General features: G+C 39.0%; 1 long non-coding RNA gene across 1 annotated transcript; it reads left to right on the forward strand.

Annotated features, from left to right (window-relative positions):
- The first annotated feature begins 739 nt into the window (after positions 1-739).
- LOC139024575 (uncharacterized) lies at positions 740-6,207 on the forward strand. The gene is made up of 3 exons (XR_011475910.1): positions 740-1,032; positions 5,905-5,967; positions 6,063-6,207. It is a non-coding gene; the product is annotated as an uncharacterized lncRNA (long non-coding RNA).
- The last annotated feature ends 1,259 nt before the right edge of the window (positions 6,208-7,466 follow it).

Below are 7,466 nucleotides of genomic sequence, written 5' to 3' on the forward strand. Positions count from 1 at the left end.
GGAGAAGCTGGTAGAGACATGCTAAACGAGTGTGCCAAAGCTGTCATCAGGCAATATGGTGCTACTGTTTGAAGCAATATATTTCTGACTTTGTTTAACACCCTCTTTTGGTTACTATCAGCTGATCTGCCATTGTGTTATTTCATAGTTTTTGAATTGTCTTCACTATTTATCTACAAAGCTGTAGAAAATTGTAAAAAAATTAAATAAGAAAAACCCTTGAATGAGTAGGTGTCCAAACTTTGACTGCTACCATATGTAAATAGGATCTTTTTATTTTTAATACATTTGTAAAAAAAATGTCTAAAAACCTGTTTGTCGCTTTGTTTCATTATGGGTTATTGTGTGTAGATTGCATGATGATCATTTTATCCATTCGGAATAAGGCTGTAACATAAAATGTGGAAAAGGGGTCTGAATACTCCAAATGCAGTGTATATATCGAGCCACTGTGGTGACCCTGCAAACGGTTATAGTAGCCTATTAATTGGACAAATAAACTCTGTAAACCATAGCTAGCCTACCTCATTGCCAAATTTTCTAGTCTCGTTTTCGAATCCGAACCTCGCACACTAAATACCGATCCATCCTACAACTAGAAAATTCTGCTGACCGCATATGTTCAAAGGTCCTCTTAAGATCCGAACAGTGCGCTCGACGTCGTCCTCTATGAGTGTTAGCGGCACTTAATCTACCCCTCGGTAGAATTCCTCTGCGGCGAGAACACTGCAAGTTACAAAGGTTGTGGAGTAGACGCTAGCCTAGGCTAATCAGACAGAGGTTTCAACCAACATTTATTTGACAAAACGAACAGCTAGACTTCCATAACCATCGCCAATATGTCCAAACTACCGTTGTTTAATGTGTTCGTCACCGAGCGTTTGTCGACAGCTGCTGTGGAGATATTCGTGGCCGCGGAGAAGACTATAGCAGAGTATCAGGAACAAATGTGCCGTTCAGCAGAGGAGATCGAGCGCCTACGGAGGCTGTTGGACATGGTTTTCCAACCAGAGATTAAGTTACATGGAGCAGGTTTGTAGCGAGCTACAGTTGTTGTCACGAAGATATTTGATTTGTAGATTAACGTTATAAGACTAGAGAATTCATGTGGCAGTTTGTAATATGCGCACTCTGAACGCAACATTGCCTTCTTGAATTCAGGGTAAAARGACTGCCCCCTCCCTTTGAAGCCACGAAATTCGAGTCCGTTTCCCTGTGCTTGACATCCAGTAGCGCAGTCTCTGACAGGATAGCATGAAGTAAAGAGACTGCACCGTTTTCCACCTGCATCTCCATCCCGAATCTCCCCATTGCCCCCCAGCAACATTAGCCTACATTTAGGCTATAGTTTAATTATGTGTATGTCACACTATGTTGAGGTAAAGATCGGAGTATAATGCTGTATAGATGTCAACCCCAATACATGTTCATGACATCGRCATCAATCAACTGCATTGCAGTTAAAAACTACTGACTACCACCACCTATTTCTATATGCTAACTATGCTACCAGTTTATACGAATGGGAGTTAGCATTTAGCACACTTTTTCCAAACCTGAAAAGTGACGACTTCTATATTTTATGCAGTGAAAACACCCAAATATATCCAAATCGGATTTTAGTAACCACATTGTGGGCCTGTTACAATACAGCAATCATAAATACAGGCAAATATATAGGCAAATTAATTACTTAAAAATCATACAATGTGATTTTCTGGATTTTTGTTTTAGATTCCGTCTCTCACAGTTGAAGTGTACCTATGATAAAAAATGACAGATCTACATGCTTTGTAAGTAGGAAAATCGGCAGTGTATCAAATACTTGTTCTCCCCACTGTATATATATATATTTTTTTTTAAATATTTTTTATTTTATTATTACCAACAAATCAATACAGAAAGTACATGAGGGAACACAAGTATATATAGATTATATACAAAGGACAATTGAGCTAGGGGGTACAATATCACATTACAATTACACAAGGACCTTAAGGGACATACAACACTTATAATTCTAAACAGCTTTGTTGTTAGCTAGAGTATTTAATTCTTAAAAATACCAGTTCAATTATTTTACACGTGTTAAGAAAAAAATTGTTTTTTTTGTTTGTAAATTTCACATCTGTCGGTATATGAAATTTGGCCAAAAATAATGAAATGGAATTACAATTACAATGGAAATGAAGCTAAACATTTATGCTAAGAAAATCCAAGCAGCTACATCTCTCCCAAAGTGTTAAAATCTATCATAAACTGTGTTCAATTATATTAAATCTACTGATGTCTTGCCACAGTTCTTCTATACATTGAATACAATGAACAACAAAAGCATGCAACAAACTTTTCTGGGTTCATTACAAAAAGCGAGCAATTTTGGCTTGTGTTCATTCCTTAAACTTCTTGCTAGAGTGGTTGGACCAGGATAATTTTATATAATTTTTAAAGGAAAAACTTCCTTTAATTTGTGTTAACAAGTAGGATGTGACATTGGCAACATTCCAAACTTATTCCCCAAAACGATATTACTCAATAATCCAAATTCCAATAAGGCCATGACATAAAAGTACTAGACATCCTGCTAAACACAAGGGTTCCGTACTCAAATCAAAATTACAATTTACTCTGTCACCACATTACCACATTAGCAGCAATGTTAGCGACGAGAGTGTAGCGAAAATGCTTGTGCTCTAGTTCTGACAAGCAGTAAATAACCAACAAGTAATCTAATCCTAACAATTCCACAACTACTACCTTATACACACGCAAGTGAAAGGGATAAGCAATATGTACAATAAAACGATAGTATGATGATGAATGATGCTACCGGAACGGCATAGAGCCAAGTATGCAGCTAGATGTCGATATAGTGTACAGTCTACTACCATATATGGATGAGTAAATGTTGGAGGATCATGCTAAACACTAAAGTGGCATAGTTTAACAGATGAGCTAGTGCTATACATTGTTACATTAAAGTGGCAAGATGCATGTGGATGATATACAGCTACAGTATATACATATACATATGAGATGAGTAATGTGTAGGGTATAAGAACGAAGACATATTAAGTGGCATTGTTTAACAGTGGCTAGTGATACAATTTTTACATAATTTCCATCAATTCCCATTATTAAAAGTGGCTGGAGTTGAGTCAGTATGTTGGCAGCGGGCCACTAAAATGTTAGTGGTGGCTGTTTACAGTCTGATGGCCTTGAGATAGAAGCTGGGTTTTCAAGTCTCTCGGTCCCTGCTTTGATGCACCTGACCGACCTCGCCTTCTGATGATTGAGCGGGCTGAGGTGAACAGGCAGCTGAGTCGTCGGCTGGGTGGTTGATGTCTTGTATGGATCTCTTATGGCCGTTCCTTGTGACCATATGGCGTGGTGGTAGGTAGGTGTGTCCTCGCGAGAGGGCAGGAGGTAATTTATGCTGTCCCTCCGGTGATGATGCGTTGTGCAGACCTCACTACCCTCTGGAGAGCCTTACGGTTGGGCGGAGCAGTTGCCGTACCAGGCGTGATACAGCCCGACAGGATGCTCTCGATTGTGCATCTGTAGAAGTTTGTGAGTGCTTTGGTGACAAGCCGAATTTCTTCAGCCCCTGAGGTTGAAGAGGCGCTGCTGCGCCTTCTTCACAACGCTGTCTGTGTGGGCGGCCAATCAGTTTGTCCGTGATGTGTTATACCGAGGAACTTAAAACTTTCACCTTCTCCACTACTGTCCGTCGATGTGATAGGGGGGTGCTCCCTCTGCTGTTCCTGAAATCCACAATCATCTCCTCTTGTTTTGGTTGACGTTGAGTGTGAGATTATTTTCCTGACACCGACACCGCGAGGGGCCCTCAGTATCGCCGTCTGTTGCTTGAATGACCAAAAGGAGAAACAAATCGTTTCCTACTGATGAGTCAACAGTGGTCAGGGTCTTGACACGTTCCTGAATAACAGAGCAACACCTGATGAGGGTAATGGCGCGTCTAAAACAATTGGCAAAAATCTTTAGTGTTACTAGGGACCTTGTAAAAGGTTGATAAGAATTCGCGTTATAAACAGTAAAAAAGACCCTACTGCTATTTACCAGTTGGCCACCTATAGTATATTTATTTCGGAAACAAATATTTTAAAAACAAAGATTAGTATTTTTTATAGAATATATCCCGAATTATTCCATATTATAAATCTGTTGTGGAGAAAAATTGTGTTGTTATAAATTAAGGCACCAGGACACAAGAAAAAGTCCTGCCGATGAAAAAGCCCAGAAATTTTCACTGGAATTTTGTCAAATATCTTTTATTTAATTGGCAAAACAACATGAAGTTAAGGCCACCAAAAGTAGAGAAGACATGATGAGGATAACAATTCAGAAGAGGTGATCAAACAGGCAGATAGGCAACGCCCGGTGGGTCTTCATTAGGAACTTGTTTATCGCACTTGATCTTTAAAAGAGTATTATTTCTATAGAGCATAAAGTTCAGTGCAATAAATTCAGCAGGGGTCCAACCATTCTTCACCACGAAGTAGTTCATTACAACAGTTTTCCTAATGTTAATGGGACGGTTTCTCCAAAGAAAGTGTGTAGAACAAAGCATCGGTCAACTACTCTCAATTTTTGTATCTTCTCCTTTTTACTGTCAAGAGTATTAAAGAATAGAGCGCGCATATGTTAGTCTAGAGATAACCTTCCGGCCTTGGTATTAGGACTCTACCTTTTATAGATAAGTCCTCTGTAGCCATTGATTTAGCTTCTTCTGTGTGTATTTTTAATAAGAGGGTTAACATTTAGTAAGCCTCTAGACTTCTGATCCTTGTAATGGTTATGCCTAAATATGTAAGTTCTTCTTTTACTGGAATACCATAATATGAAGGTTTCACACAATCTTTAGCAGCCATGAGTTCACATTTATTAATGTTAAGGTAATAGACCAGACGCTTTGGAAAAGGATTGTATCACATTGATCGATATGGGAATTTGGTTAGCGTCTTCAGAAAAAGTGTAGTATCATCAGCCAGTTGGCTTATAATCATTTCTTTACCAGCATGGAAATACCTGTACAGGACTATTATTTAAAGAATTTGCAAGAAGTTGGGTGATTAATTAAAAAACAGGTACGGGGGGAGAAAGGACATCATGCCTAATTCCTCTCTTTAACTTCAAATCTAGGTATGCATGGGATCCTTTCAATTGATAGAGCAGTCTGTTCCATTTGCAGAGAGTCTTAATAGCCTACAGAAAAAATCCCCAAAGCCAAGTCTCTCCAAGGAGTGGAAGAGGAACTGATGGCTCTACTGTGTCAATGATGCTTATTAAAAATCTAAAAATAATATAAGCTATCCTCAGTTATTTAGGTCTGAGTAGTCATGTATGTCTAATACTAGCTGACATTGTTAGAAATATGTCTGTTCCTCATGAAGCCAGAGCTGTGTTTCATCAATGACTGCATCCAGGACTTCTTTAATTAATTTTCTGCCAAGTTATTAGTAAGGCTAATATCTTATAGTCATTATTAAGAAGACAAATTGGACGCCAGTTATCGATGAGCAGCACTTCTTTTTTAGGCTTAGGTAATCTAACTGATTTCCTTGGGTGACTCATTCCTACGTTTMACCTCCGTGGTCGTGTCCCTGGTCTTTTGAATTGGATTGACGATTATATCATCAAATTGATGAAAACGTGGCCATTTTAAGATGTATAAAAAAAAAACGATGTTTGTGGTTAAATGTACTTCTGCCAGATGCCTTTCCTAAAGTTTTTTTTACTTTCCACGTCACTTGTATAGCTTATTGAGTCTTCACAAACGAAAGAACGGTGTCATGTGAAACGATGGCTTTGTCCATTTATGTACAGTCATTGGTTGAAACACATGCTATAGTGCAGACTAACAAAATTGTCTTGTTTTTGCAGAATTGACATCAGCATCAACAACCTACCCATTACAAAACAGAGGCATTTCAAACAAAATGGCAGGTATATCGTTAAGATTATAGGTCAAAATATTGATTTAATATTTTTTCCCTCCAGACTTTTAACTAGTCACTCCTACTGTTCCCCCTGAAAATCAGAACTGTGAGCAGGAGTGGAGCCCCAGTCTGGGGCAGGATGACCCAGAGCCCACACAGATTAAAGAGGAACAACAGGAGCTCAGACTCAGTCAGGAGGACCCACCTCAGCCCTCACATCTTTACCAAAACCAAACTGTGGATGACGTAGAGAGGAGCACTCTACCTATCATCATAACTGAAGAGATCAAAACAGAACCTGATGTAGAGGGCTACAGAGTACCAGAACCAACCAGTGATCAGCCCCTCTCAGTTCATCCAGACTACTCTGTTGCAGTGGAGAAGCCATATCAGTGTAAACAATGTGGCAAAAGCTTTACACGTAAGGGAAACTTAACCTTGCATTTAAAGATACACACAGGAGAGAAACCTTATCTGTGCAAACAGTGTGGCAAAAGCTTCATCCAGAAGGGTGATTTGAACAGACATACAAGGGTACACACAGGAGAGAATATCCCTATGGATTGCAAACAATGTGGCAAAATGTTTAACCAGAAAGGACACTTGACCGTTCATTCAAGGATACACACAGGGGAGAGACCATATCAGTGCAAAAACTGTGGCAAAGCCTTCAACCAGAAGATAGAACTGACATTGCATATGAGAGCTCATACAGGAGAGAGACCCTATATCTGTCCTGTATGCAGAAAAGTTACATCGCATTAAGCTATTTAAGACTTCCTCAGCGTGTTCACAAGGGAGAAATCTTACCAGTGCAAAGAAAGTGACAAATACTTTAGTTATAAACATCGGCTAACATCACATATGAGCACTCATACTAAAGGCATAAATTATATTACTACACTGAGTGCAATAATAGCCTGAAATGAAAACAACAAATTAACATTTTGTCATCGTGAATTTCTAATACGTCCAACTTCTGAATATTATGTTCTGGTTTCTGGCATATGACATAGAACAAATGAGTAATGTGTGTTGAGGGGAAATCACCAGTCAGTATCAGTTTGGTAAACTGAATCTAGCGCTCAGTTTCAGGGACCTACCCTCCGGAACTGTGGCTTCAGGAAGTCCTCACAGCTGTATCTAGCACAGAAGACACACTTGGATTTCTAAACAACAGGAGTTCCTATAAATGTTTTAACAATGACATACAGGATATCTTCTATCTGTTACTGATGGCTGCATGTTAGAATATTGAAGTAGCCTATTACGTTTTTTGGACAATCTATATAATGCAGCAAATAATTTGTTTAAATAAAGTCGTTTTTTTCAATGATGTCATAGTGAAACCCTATTTTTGCCTATATTAGGCAGGAGGTAAATACATCCTCTATCAGCTCAATTCCCTGCTTCTTACCCCAACCCTGCCTGAACCATTAGGCAGATGGGAACTATCTGAGCCATATTCCAAAGGCTCAGATGAGTGTGATCTCGGGTTAGATCACG

The sequence above is a fragment of the Salvelinus sp. IW2-2015 genome, unplaced genomic scaffold (genome assembly GCF_002910315.2).
Source record: "Salvelinus sp. IW2-2015 unplaced genomic scaffold, ASM291031v2 Un_scaffold1669, whole genome shotgun sequence".
Taxonomy (NCBI): Eukaryota; Metazoa; Chordata; class Actinopteri; order Salmoniformes; family Salmonidae; genus Salvelinus; species Salvelinus sp. IW2-2015.